Source organism: Periplaneta americana, chromosome 15, assembly GCF_040183065.1.
Source record: "Periplaneta americana isolate PAMFEO1 chromosome 15, P.americana_PAMFEO1_priV1, whole genome shotgun sequence".
Classification (NCBI taxonomy): domain Eukaryota; kingdom Metazoa; phylum Arthropoda; class Insecta; order Blattodea; family Blattidae; genus Periplaneta; species Periplaneta americana.
Genome location: NC_091131.1, coordinates 130897736 through 130912687, shown reverse-complemented (window position 1 = coordinate 130912687; position 14952 = coordinate 130897736). Strand labels below are relative to the sequence as shown.

The 14952-nt window shown below is 35.4% G+C and overlaps 1 protein-coding gene across 6 annotated transcripts in view; it reads left to right on the top strand.

Moving 5' to 3' along the window:
* LOC138715332 (cytochrome P450 4C1-like) overlaps positions 1-14952 on the top strand; it is a 193411-nt gene that overhangs the window by 41258 nt on the left and 137201 nt on the right. Inside the window, exon 1 of one of the 6 annotated variants that reach the window (XM_069848131.1) lies at positions 13476-13612. The exons of the other annotated variants lie outside the window; for them this stretch is intronic. The gene's annotated coding sequence lies outside the window, so the exon portion shown is untranslated. Of the gene's footprint in view, positions 1-13475; positions 13613-14952 lie in introns of those variants that run through there. 6 annotated transcript variants of the gene reach the window in all.

The following is a 14952-nucleotide window of genomic DNA, read 5'->3' as shown; positions in this document are numbered from 1 at the left end:
ACATTTTTTAAAATTACAGTGCTGTTGTAAATACCATCTTTTAGAACAGATTATGTCAGTATTACATAAATTACATAAAATTATGTCGTCACACAGACATACTGTCTTCTGAATGCCTCTACAAACTTCTGTACTTTCGTACTTTCGTACTTGGTTTAGGCATCTTTATTTAGTACTGCATAATATCATAAGTAGAGACTAGAATTCCATGCAAATGCATGTTTTTATAGGAACATAGGACATAGCTCAAACTTAGTAGTTATTCATTTCATTACTTTCCGGTTCCAAATATGTGTACTTTTTCCGTACATATTTGCATATTTTGGCCTTTTTGGGGATGAAAACATGCATAGTGCATATTTAAGCAATCTTTAGCTTAATAATGCATATAATATACATTATATTCAGTTTAAAATCATGTTTTAATGGTTTTGAGTGGACACCTCAGTTTCTCGATTTTTATGTCCCTTATTTAAGATTCAGGAATCAGGAATGAAGAAAAAAATCTAAATAAAAATAAAAATGAAATAAAATGTTAAGATTTTCACAATAAGATGTTACAAGATCGTTTCCTGGACGGAAGTTCATTTTTAAAACATTTTACCGAGGACCATCTATAGCCTACACTGCGTTTCATAAATGGATTTATTACGTTGGATATTTTGAGAATAGTAGATAGGAAATATAGAGGGTTCAAGGAAAATTACGACAAATAATTTAGGTCAAAAGCACCGTCTTTCAGGGAGATTGTAAATTTTCTCCCTTTCCCAGTACTAGTAGCGATTTACATTCTTCTAAAATTGGAATCATTCGCTAAACTGTGTTTGCAATGCGTGAATCTCGTAAGTGGTTAAAGTATTTGTTTATTCTGTTTGCGTGTGTTAGTGTGGTCTAATATACTTCCAATTAAAGACTCCAAAAGTGTACTCTTTGCACAGTGCATTAAAGGAAAGGATTTTTAGATCAAATGGGGATGTCGTATTTTGCGATTATTGCAGTAAAGGGTAAGCAATGCTATTCTGTTTCCGAATATTTTATATGACAGTTGTTCTTTGTAAAAAATTACAAAACTTCTTTAAAATAATTAATTAAATTGCTATGTTCGTTTTTAAGTCGTATCTAGGTAACCATAAGGTCTATTATAATTTCAGATTAAATGTACTAAAAAATTTCAAGTCGACCAGCATGTAGTATCTCCTTCACATACTGCAAGAATGCAAAAAAGGGAATAATTTGCAAATAATTCCATAGATCCCTCAGTTATGTTCGTGGGAAAGTGGGTGTACCGGCGAAAAACTTTTTTTTTTTTTTAATTTTAGTAGGTTATTTTACGACGCTTTATCAACAGCTTAGGTTATTTAGCGTCTGAATGAGATGACGGTGATAATGACGGTGAAATGAGTCCGGGGTCCAACACCGAAAGTTACCCAGCATTTGCTCATATTGAGTTGAGGGAAAACCCCGGAAAAAACCTCAACCAGGTAACTTGCCCCGACCGGGAATCGAACCCGGGCCACCTGGGCGAAAACTAATTGGACAGGATCATAAATGCTAACCCGGACGACGGTTTCTTTTGTTGAGTAAAGGTTATTTGTGGCGAAAACTTGAATGAAGAATTTGACCTGATACTGTCACAAATATGTTCATTCAAGTTTAAACTCATAACTACTTGCGATGTAGAGAGTTCATTCTCTATCTACAAAAACATATTGACTTACAAGCGCAGAAACCAATTTTGGGATTTTATAGTGCATGAAATTCTCGTCTCTAATCATAAGTATTGTTAAATTGAAGTGTACTCTACTTGTTTAGGACCTGTAGGATGACCTTGTAGTTGTTGTTTATTGACATTTCTGGCTTTTCCCCAGAGGCCGATTTAGGGTCTTATACGCGCAGGACGCCCTCTCCAGCCATTGTACATAAATAACCATATAAATATATTTACACATATGAAACTATTTCTGGCATAAGTGCCAGTAGGTGTGTGAGTGCAGTGACTGATTCCTTTTATTTTGTGTAGGCCTAATTTGTTGATTTGCTATATTTGTAGGGGACTAGTTAGTAGTAATATAATATACATATGGTACATATCAGGAATGGTGAACGGGAGAAGAGTTCGGGGTAAAAGATATCACCTGATAGACAACGTTAATGTATTATTATGGGGAGATTAAGAGGAAAGAAATAATTTGGGAAGAATGAAAAGTGCTGGGTTTGCAGTTAAAGACCTGCTCTTCGGCAGAACACTATGTATACATGCATGCATGCATACATACATATTTACGTACATACATATTTTTTATTGAGATTTTAAAGTTTCCCCTTCCGGTGGCAGAAGCGTCTGAATGGTTATGGAGACTTTCATGGGGTAGAGTTATTTTATTGATCTGGCTCTCTGTTGCTGTCCTCTCAGACAATATTCAAATTTCCAACACGTGTTTGCGGTTTTGTTTGTGTGTTTTAGTTTGGTGGTTGGGGCTGGTGGTAATTATAGAGGAGTTTCTCCAGTGTTGTTCTGTTGTTTGTGTTCGGTGGATTTGCGAAGATGTGTTGTGTATATACGCGATTTACTGCCGAATGTGTGTATTTCCTGTTTATGTTGTTAAGATGTGTGAAGAGTGGCTTTGTTTTTGTCGTAGTGTAGACTGTGTTGTTGCTGGTGCGTCTGTGCAGGTGGAAGATTTGGCGGAGAATTCTTCTTTCGCGGGCTTCGAATTTTGATTGGGTCGTTGGAGGGGCTTGTGTGAGGAAAATGGAGGGATGTATGCATAGGGACCCAACCAATGCTTTGTATAGGTGGAGGAGTGTTTCAGTTATACAGCCAGGTCGATTGATGTCACTTTGTGCGCGTTATTTTTTGTGATTGCGAGCAGAATCTGTATTAAAGGGCACGTGCCATATTGTACAAACTTATATTCATTCCAAAGTTGTGGGACTACGAAAACGGGCTTTAGTTATCACTAGGGCTGACACTTTCCGACCCATGGGCATATTTCATACCTACTATAGGCCTATCTTATCATAGCCAGCTCGCGTGGATTGAGGAGAAGTGTGACTACAAGATGATCGTTGACCCGACATGAAGATACAGTCCAACAAATATGAAAGAAAGTATCCTTTACATATAATCTCACATATTCACAAACATACATTAATTTATACAATAAATATACGCCTATATACTATACAATACATTCTACACATTTAATTATTTACAAACATATACAGTACACTTACCCGCACAGTAATTTCTACGTATTTATAAACATATAGGCCTACTAGCCATCTGTTTAAATTTACCGGTGTTGATTCCACGAACTAGCAGAATGCGTCATCCCCCTCCACGAATGCTTTGATCCCCTCAGTGCCCCACGCTCCGTAATCCCCTATATCATCATGTATACGACAGTGGCGACATCAACGCTCAGCGGTCATATAACAATTTATGTTTGAAGTCTAACGAATGAGGAGAATTAAGGGGAGAAATACTGGAACGCCTTGGGGTTCGTGTACTATACTTGACGTGTCACGTGAGATATTTTGCATATTGATCATCACAACGCCAGCGCAACACAACTGACATTTTAATTAGTGTATATTTGCATAATGAATATGCAGACTTATGTTTTGTTTATCGATTTTGTGATGGCAATACGGTAGCTGCTGTTGAATACAGACGACGGACGTTTTCCCAATCGAAGTGTTCCATCTAGCTGTGTGTTTTCCCGTGTTTACCGGATGTTATCTGAAACTGACAAACTACCAAGTGTTTCATTGAGATCGGAAAGAGAACCTGATATGAATTTACAGTGTTGATGGAATCCAAAATAAGGGCAACCTTAGTAATTTGTCTTGTGTAATTATTTTATTTTCTTACTGAGTTTGTGAAATAAACTTTTTGGAACAGTACAGGATGGAGCATTTGCAATAATATATCATATCACAATGTTCTAAAACGTAGAAACAGCTTATAATGCCTCTCTCCATTTAAAAGTTCGCCCATCAATAACTTTCCAACCGTTTCGTTTCAGACATAGCTGAATCAGGTTAAATCGATGTGGATTATTCCAAACTACATTATCCTAAAGTATTTTACATTCCTCCTAAGACATCCTGTATATAGGGTGATTCATAAGTCACTGCACAAACTTCGTGGATATAATATAGAGGTAAAAAAGGGGTAAAATGTTATATAGCACTTTTTCCTGAAATTGGTTTATTTCAGAGTTATGCAGCAGAGTAGAGATCATAAATGCAACACAAACAAAACAAAATTAATTCCTCCCTGAGTTCAACTACACAAAGGGATAACAAATTTAATACAAACAACATAAGTAAATTTACCCCAAAACATGTTCAAAGTGTTATCCAGAAAGGTGAAGACAGTAACGTGCTCGTCGTCGTACTGCTCTTGGAATGTTGCAGACCCCGTTCAATTCATTCCGAACAGTTTCAAACCCATTCTCAGTTCACTGCTGTAGTTCTGCTACGTTCGGAATTTCAGTACCATAAACGAGCACCTTGAGACGGCTCCGAAGTTAGAAGTCCAGGGGGTTAAAGTCTGGTGATCTGGCTGGCCAAGCAACTGCTTCTGCTCGACCTATCCACTTATCGGGATATGCAACATAGAGATGCGCCTTTGCCTCACTACTGAAATATGCAGGGGCAACATCGTGCATAAACCATAAGGTGGTTCGTGTAGCGAGTGGAACATCTTCATGAAGCAGGCCACCCAATTCATGTTTCAAAAACTGTAGGTACACTCGGCCAGTCAGGCGCGATGGTAGAACATGCGGTCCGATTTACTGATTGTCCACCATACTGGTCCATGTTTTTCATACATTTTTCGTCATAATTCTGAAATAAAGCACGTTCAGAAAAAAAGTGCTGTATAATATTTTACTCTTGTTTTTACCTCTACATTACACCCAAGAAATTTGTACAGTGAGTTATGAATTACCTTGTACATAGGCCTACAGGTGCTTCAAAAGTAATGGTAAAAATTTAGGGATGAGAAGTAAAAACGAAGGGAAGCAAAAAAGTTGCAGTAAACATGGGCCCGTAAATTACCCGTTTTCAAGATAATGCCATTTTCTCTTCTGGTTGGGGTCGTCAGTAAAACGAGCGCCTGGATACGGTAAAGCGGCAATGTTCATGATTAGTACGTATGCCGCACTCTACCCTTCTCATTTCCTTCTATGTATGAGACGATATCTAAACAGACGATATGGTGAACGGTGGATAGGTAGAGGACATGTACCTAAATCATCTAGATCCTTTGAATTTTTGTGGATTGGTTTCTGGTTACACAACAGGTATCACCACACCTGAAGAACTGCAGCATTGGATTGTACCGGGACATCATTTTATTCTTACCAATATTTCTAATATTAGCCTGGCTATACCTTTGAATTAACGGTTGAGGTTTGGAAACACTGTTTATTACCTCTTCCACGACCGGAGTTTGATGATATTAGCACAGTCTATTATATACAGTCACGAAGCTTGAATTGTGAGGGTGCTAGGAACAATAGACTGTGCCGGTAATATTTCGCATTGTCTGTAATGAGGCGATATTAGCGACCCTAGTGGTTAGCAGCTATCTATGGATGCATATTTACTACGTATTGAGCTTCGTGACTGTATATAGTAGACTATGATACTAGCGTAAAATAAATACAAATCACTTTAGTAGGTATAGGAGGGAAGAAAAGTAGTACATATATTTACATGAACTAGGAAATATTATGATTCTGATTTTTATCATTTTCGTTCGGTTTTTATTTACTCAAAATATAGTACAGTATTAACAATTAGTGTTTTTAATTCACTAATTAAACTATCCAGGCGGAAGTACTCATTATGCAATGTATAGTATACTGTGTACAACACATTAGCATATATTATGGAGAGGGGATTTAAATTGAAAAATAATGAAAATCTGGATATTTAAACAAATTGTTGAAAATGGTGATCGTTCATTTCGATACAGGCCTCAATTCTTATGTGCATATTATCGAAGTCATTTTTAAGCATATCTTCGGAAATTGAATGCATTGTTTCTTGAATGTAACTCTTTAATTCTTCTGTTATAGGATGTTTAGCAAACACAACTGTTTTTACAGTAACCCCAAAAGAAATAATGCAAAGCACTCAAACCAGGCGACATGGGGAGCCATAATCCTGCTCACGTTGTAATAGTTCTCTACCTACTCTATAACAGAGTACCTTACGTACTATACGTACATTCAATCTTCACTTCTGCCCGATCCGCATTTTACTGACTGACCTTTGCAGCGACAACAAAATGAAACTTCAACGTGCTCATAATTTGTGTGTACGTTTTGTAAGCAATGTTCGTAAATATGATCATATTACCCCATCCCTGGAAGCAATAGGTTGGCTTAAACTAGATAAGAAAAGAAATTTACATTCACTTCTCTTTCTCTTCGAAATCTTGAACTCTTCTATTCCTTCGTACCTGTCGTCTCGCTTCACTTACCTTTCTTCCCACCACAATCTGAACACACGCTCTCGCCATGAAACAATACTAACAATACCATCCCATCGCACCTCCTCATACTCATCCTCTTTCACAATAGCCCTGCCAAGACTCTGGAATTCGTTACCTGCTAGCATCAGGGACTGTCGAAATAAAATTCAATTCAAACGCAAACTTACTAGGCACTTGGTCAGTAATTGAGACTCGTTCAGACATGGTTTCTTGTAAATAGTTCTTTTAATCTACCACAAAATATCTCAATATCCGGTAATTTCATCACTATAGAATTTTGTTATTGTAGGTTTAATTTGTAATTTAGTAAATACAAAAATATTCTTTGTTCTTAGCTTCTATGATAAAATGTCTAGCTTTCATTAATCAGGTATTCTTGTCGTACTTTAATTTTTATTGTAATTGTAATTGTAAATTTAATATTAATTGTAATCTTATTGTTCATGTTATAGTTGTAATCCCCTGGTAGAGGGGCAGAGAAGGCCTGACGGCCTTATCTCTACCAGGTTAAATAAATAAATCTAATCTAATCTAATCTAATCTAATCTAATCTAATCTAATCTAATCTAATCTAATCTAATAAATTTACTCAGACATGCTATCTATTGTCCGTCCAAGTGGTTATGTCTCAGGATCTTAGAAAAGGGGGGAAATCACGTAACAGTTACTTAACGAGGCTTTTTTTATTTAAATTATTTTAAACATTTTTGTATAATATTACGTACTCACTAGCCTTTACAGAGGGGCCAGCAGAAATGGGTGGGGAAAACCGGGATGCGATGTAACCAAACGACGTAACAGTACCTGTGCGAAAATACCTATGACTCAATAAATTAATTCTCTTTCTTCATTGGAAATTGCGACCATATTTCTGGAACGTACTATACTCACTCACTCAGTACTGTTTACTATGACCATACGATTCTGACTACATATGTGGTCTTGGTTCTGTGTGGAGGACGGTTGAAAGTTTACTAGTAGAAGGGGTGGGAGTGAAGTACATTTAAAAAGTCAGGTACAATAAAAATTGAACTAAAAATAAAATGATGATCCTGTAGATGCCTTCCAGCAAACGGAAAATGACCCAGGATTGCTCGAGCTCACTCGTGGTTCTTTGGGGGAAGAGTAAATATATACATTCAAATGCATGGCCAGCATTTTGAACACCTGCTGCAAAATTCTTCAGTTAACATGTTCATATTGTACTGTAACTTGTTTACCCCGAAACTTCACTGTTGTTTAGACAAAAATGTTTCTTTTGTTTATATTCAATCACATTTCTGTGGTGTTGAAGCCAAAATTAAGAATTTTACTTTCTCGTGATTCATAAATTAAATAAAATTGTGGCTGCTTTTGTTGGAATTAGTACTTAGTATTCAGCGGAACCCAACCAGCACAAAAAATGTTACTATCACTTAAATGGTTAATTTGTAGACACATGTTTACCGGAATTTTTTTGCTTCTCTTCGTTTTTACTTCTCATGCCTAATTATTTACCATCACTTTTGAAACCAGGTGGCCATAATTAAAGAGGAAGTGTTTGAGGGGCCATAAGTAAACAACGGTGAGGCCAAGAAAATTAAGGGGAGTGACGCAGGTCTCATACGGCCTTGCCAATTGGTCTCGTGACGTCTTTGGAAACAGTCTTTAGGCTAAATTTGTTTATGCAATGCTATGCTTGCGTGATCGTGCTTTCCTCGTAGTTTTATTATAAAAATAACAGCAAGGTCTACATCCTAACGTTCTCTTCGAATCTTCTAACATACAATCATAGGAAGTTAATGGTGAAAAAAAACAAAATATCTACGAGTCAAACTGTTAATTATTACGAGAATAAATACAATAATAATACTGAAATATATTAATCAAATTTCAGCTATAGGTCTCTCCTTTGGTGCAAGAGGTATCACATCAAAATGTTTTATGAATGGCGGGGAAAATATAAATTTTAAGAACTCTTTAGTGACAGAGATAGTGACAAGTAAAATCAGGTGTATCCATGGTGATGCTAAGAAATCACTTATGTGAAAACATACACTGTTATTAATTAAGAAAATGATATATTTATATTTATTACAATGTTTTGTGTTATAGGTTACATGCATCAGATAAATACAATAAATATTAGTAACATATAATGCTAGTAACACTTAAAATAACAATAAAATGAAACAAATATCATACAAATATTTTTACTTTATTTTTAAACTTAAGAATGTGTAAATTACTTAGGTCTGGATTATTTTTCAATACTGAATTGTATAATCTTGGTCTATAATTCCTACTGTGTCTTAATCCAGCAGTAGTGTGGTATTTAGGTTTTGCCAAAAGAGTTGGGATATTTCTTCTGGTGTTATGTATATGTTTGTCGGTTATAAAATGCATTTTTGTGAAAATAAATTATTAATATATGATTATATATTTGTTTAACTTTTATTTATTTATTATTTTTATTTATTTTTATTTATTTATTTTATTTATTTATTTAACCTGGTAGAGATAAGGCCATCAGGCCTTCTCTTCCCCTCTACCTCTACGTTTACTACTTTAAATTCAATATAAATAAATCGTGTCGGATAATCAAGTGGTTCATGCAGACAAATTTTGATAATACGTTTTTGTAGTAATATTAATGGAGTTAGGATAGTCTTTGTCATTCCACCCCATCCTATTATTCCGTATTGAATGACTGATTGAAACAAGACTAGATAAACAACACGAAGAACATAGATATCCATATATGCACTAAGGATTACAAAGTTGTGAATTGTTTTCTGTAACCTTTTACATAAATGTTACATGTTTATTCTATCTTAAGTGTTGATCTATGGCAACACCTAAGTATTTTACTTGCGTTAATTCTGTCAAGGTAGAGCAATTGCAATCAATCAAGTTTATGTTACTGCAATTGTGTATTTTTAAATTTGTATCCTTATCGAGTTTGAATTTTCTCAGACGTACAAGTCGGTAATGTAAAAGGAATTGCAGTTGTTTTTTGAAATGTTCAATGTGAGCAAATTTTCATCTAATCATTTCTTAATTATATTTATACCTCTATTAGCATTTAGGTAGGCATCATTCCAATTCGACCCACTAAAATTACGGCTTTATCATCGGTATATGCGAATATACTTCCAGATGTGTTTCCTATATCAATATTTATCAAGTCATTGATGTATATTAAAAATAATAGAGGGCCTAAAACCGTACCATGTGGCACACCTATATTTATATTACGAATTTCATTGAGTTGGTCATTCAATTTCGTTAATTTGGATCTGTTGCTTAAGTGTGACTCAAATAAATTTAAGGGAATTCCTTTAATACCATAGGAATAAAGTTTAGAAGTAAGTATATTATGGTCTACAGTATCGAAGGCCTTTTGAATAATCTAGAAAAACTCCTAAACATATTTACCTGAGTCTAATTGTTTAATAATCTTTGAAGTTACGTTCATAATAGCGTCGTCCGTACTCATGTTATTTCGGAAACCAAACTGCTTTTGACTTAATAGACTGTTTTTTCTAAGAAATTAATTAGCCTGCTTTTAATACATTTTTCTAAGAGTTTAGAGAGACCTGTGAAGAGTGAGATGGGTCTGTAGTTATTGAGATTGTTTCTGCCACCAGATTTGTATATAGGTATTACTACAGCATATTTTAGATCAGTTGGAAATACACCTTGTGATAGGCACAAACTAAAGACATGGGTTAGTGGTTTCGATATAGGTTCAATAATTATTTTGAGTGTTTTAGTAGTGATACCATCAATACCCGAAGGCACATTTTCTTTTAAAGTTTAGCAATAGTTATAATTTACATCCTAAGTGTTTATATGTTACAATGCAAAAATTTCCCCAGTAAATACAATGGTCAAACTCGTAGAAACTATGGAACCCGGTGCAATGAACATGTTTCTGACTTTACATACAATAGACGAAAATCAAAATTTGCAACATATTTAATAGAACGCGGCCATGAATTAACTAATATAAAAGACACACTACAAGTCATTCAGCCTATGAATGACAACCCACGCATACATATCGCCGAAGAATTTAATATTACTCTGGCATTAAATAATGGTATATCTCTCTTGAATGAGCAACTTCCCAAGGCACATAGTCCGCTTTATAATCTAAATTCACATCACACACGTTATCCCCAGCATACCAATACGCTTCCTTCTCCCTCTACTTTTCAATTTGATGTTACTTAAATACTATGTAAACGTAACATTTGCTAACATTTGTTGCTGGTCCTTCTACAACATCAGATATATTCTTCTCCCGCATCATCTCCGTAAGTATATTTTTCTTCGTAGTCTCGCCCTTTACGACTCTAATTTTGCATTACATGACTTTTCCAAATTTATAAAACAATTTCCAACTTTAATCTTCCCCAACATAGTAATTTTTACGTATTTATTTCAGACCACAAGACCTCACACGTTACGAACGTTATGTCTTCTTTCTCTACGCATGAAGCTGTATATCAATCTCCATTCGTTACACCATCAATTTATACCAGCACACTGAACTACATAATATCTTGTAAATGCAGCCTTTATGTTACTTCTGTTATATAAATTTTACTTACACGGATTTTTAATGACTACTCGTCCTTAGACGCTGCTATATACTACCTCTCTACACAGCTCTATTTTATATAGATGATAATGATTAGTCATATTTTAACTAATTTTATTCTTTCGCATAGGTCCGCCAAATTATCTCCGTGGTAGCGTGTCTGCCTCCAGACTAACCGGCCCGGGTTCGATTCTCGGCGGGGTCAAATTTTCTTGTAAAATTTCTAACTTGGGACTAGGACAGATGGCGGTGCACAACTTCTAATCACTAAATTGTACACCAATATGCCTGGGTTAAATCCCAAATCTCTCCGCATTGCATATGAAGGGAAGGCATATGTCACTGTTGATAGTGATTCGTCCGTCAGATGGGGACGTTAAGCCTGGCGGCCCCCTTGATGCTATTCGTTAGGAGTAGGCTACGTGCCGGCACCGGGTTTCCCCTTCTTTCTTCCTCAACTTCATCATCATCCTCACCCATTCCCTACACCCTACACTTACACGAACACTTAATATACACTCACCCTAGTACACGACATAACTCTTCACAGATACACATCATGCATAACGTGACACACCGAAGTGGTGAGCAATTTGAAAATGAGTCATAGTCCTGCCATCTATCCGCAGTATGCGGAACCTGAATCACGCAAAGTGAAGTGAGTAGGCATTAGACACACACACACACACATCCTTTCATATAGTTTTTATTGCCGTTATTTTAACCTTCTAACTCGTTCTACCTATTTGTAATTTCATATGTACTATTATAATCTGTTATAGATTAAGATCTACTTCATATTTAAGACCTATATCTTCACTGTTTGTTATAATTTAAGTTGTCTGTATGTCTATTAATGATCTGATGATGGTTCAGTTGAACCGAAAACATTTATCTATCATGTAAAAAAAAGCATATGTGTGTTTATCACATTGTTATTTGATACGTCTGACGGTCTTAACAATAAAAACCTTGATAATTAGCCTAACCTGACCTTGTTATACACATTTTATTTTAATTTATTATATTTGATATTCCATTGATAACGTTTTTGTGGGATTAACGTTATGCATTAAGTCCAGTTGAGGAAAATATGAAATGGAATATGAGTGTCATTCATAGAAAAACAAATTTTAGTTTTCGTCTTGTTTCCATTTATCTTCATCTCATACTACTCACAGCTGTCATTTAGTTCCACTAGCATATCCCTCAATATCGTCTCCTCTTCTGCTAACAACGCCATATCATCAGCAAATCTTATACACTTTATTCTTCTTCCTCTACTATCACCCTTCCCATGTTCTGAAAACGGTTCTTTACTAAATCGCCCAAGTTGATTTTGAACATGGTAATTGATAAAGGGCATCCTTGTCGTACTCCTCTCCGTATTTCACTTCCTTCAGACATTTCTTCTCCTATCCTGACTTTAACTTGTTATTTCATACAAAGATTACTGAAAAATCATCTGTCTTTCCAATCCAAACCAGTTTTCTTCAAGATTTCCATCAGTTTATTCCAATCCAATCTGTCAAACGCTTTTTCTAAGTTCATAAATACTATATACACTTCTTTATTCTTCTTTAGGTATCTTTCGCTGATTGTTCATAGCAGTCCAATTTCATCTCTCATACCTTTTCCCTTCCTGAAGCCAAACTGCTTTTCCTCCAGCTGTCCTTTCATCTTAGAATAAGAACATCGATTCAGTATATGAATAATAATAACAACAACAACAACAATAATAATAATAATAATAATAATGATAATAATAATAATAGTTGGTACTTACCGGAGGTTATGGAGCTTTCGTTATACCTCCTCTAAGGACGCTTGCACCATCTCAAGCAGTGTTTGACAATGTCTAATTTCTCAGGTCCTTATTCTTGTAACACATTATACAAACAACTTTCCAATTCATACATTTCAATCAATCTCTTCGTCTCTTCCACACTCCATTGTTTCTCGGCCGCCATTTCCACTGCTTCTGTCGCGAGAGTTAAATGAAGAAGTTCAACTCTGCTGAATAATTTAGACTATTTAGAGTAACTATAATGAGAGTTGACAGCATATGCGAGTTCTCTGTCGAGGATATTATACGGCGAGAGCAGTTTTCAAGGCCGCTCTATTTAGATTCTCTATTTACATATTAGAGTCAACGAGAAACCTACTCTCAAAACCATTTACACAGTGATACCTATAATCCGTACATCTCTTCTCTAAACTCTCGCCGTGTAAACGTAGCATTAGACCTAGAGAATGAGTTACTAAAGGATACAATAAATTATTATTGGTAACTTCGTCATTTCCTTGAGGGGGAAACGAGTAACACGAAAGAGATAATGACTCCAGCAAAAAGTTGCCTGATTTCGCCAGAACATTACCTAGCAGTGAATAAGCAGTAGGTATCAGAATCAAGAAAGGAATAGGCGTGGCTTGTTGGATCAACCGGGCTTGTTTTCACTTAACGGTGAAGTCAGCTGGAAAGAGACGCTCGGGGAGCAGTACACGGCAAGGTATTTCACGCATACAGGATTTATAGAATCAGCTGTTGGAGAGCAAATAATAATAATAATAATAATAATAATAATAATAATAATAATAATAATAATAATAATAATAATAATAATAATAATAATAATAATAATAATAATAATTTGTATTTTTCTCATTTCTCTACGGCATTCATTTTAATTTGGTCACAGAGAGCACTACGCTACTGTATGCTCTGTAAGCTTTGTGTGACTTGTACGCATTTATTGCTATGTTCGCTATATACAGTGGCCACACGGGAAGTTTCAGTATGTTTTTAAGAAACTGTTCAGCCTTGTACGCAGTGTTGGTAGATAGTGTGTCCTGGGAAAGTAATGATGGTTCTGACTAGTGTCGTGCATTACAGGCGCTATGTTCGGTTCAAGTTTGTCGAGTATGGCGAAGTTCGATATTCGCCGATGTTCGCTCTGCAGAAGGAGGCCTGTCGTGTTTGTTCCACCTTGTTATAAAAATATTCGGTATCGTCCACTCCCATCTCCTCCTGTTTTAATCTCTTAAGAATTTTAGCACAGATCTTGCTATTGGTTTTGCATTGAGCTAAAGTTTTATCTGTTTATATTATATTTTATGTTATAATTATTAGAAAAATAAATGCATATAATAATGATAATAATAATAATAATAATAATAATAATAATTATTATTATTATTATTATTATTATTATTATTATTATTATTATTATTATTATTAAGCCTCGGAATGGGACTGATTCTCTGGCACGAACACAGCAAAGGAATAAGGTTTTGAGATTTGGTACTTGGAGTGTTACGAGTCTATATAGAACAGGAGGGGTAACATTAGTAGCAAAAGAACTAGCTAGATATAAGAATAGACTTTGTGGGAGTACAGGAGGTTAGGTTAGATGGGAATGGCATAACACAAATAGGAGATTACTTGTTGTATTATGAGGAAGGAAACGATAATCACCAATTAGGAACAGGATTCTTTATCCATAAAAGAATAAAATCAGCAGTAAAAAAAGGTCGAATTTATCAGTGATAGGTTATCGCATTTAGTACTTAAGGGTAGACGGTGCGATATCGTAGTTATAAATCCTCACGCCTCTACAGAAGAGAAAGACGACCACATGTTCTGGTTCCGGTCCTCTTTCAGGGTTTGTCCCACAAGCATGTATACTTCCTAACTTCTTAAATCAACTGCTTATATTAACAATATGTACAGCCAGTGCAATTCGCGGGTGTTCGTGTAAAGGGGGTTAAGTCGATTTGGCTAAACTGGAAAAGTACATTTTTGAACTATCCACAATTACTTTTCTCTTGTGTTAAAGGGGTTAAGTCATTC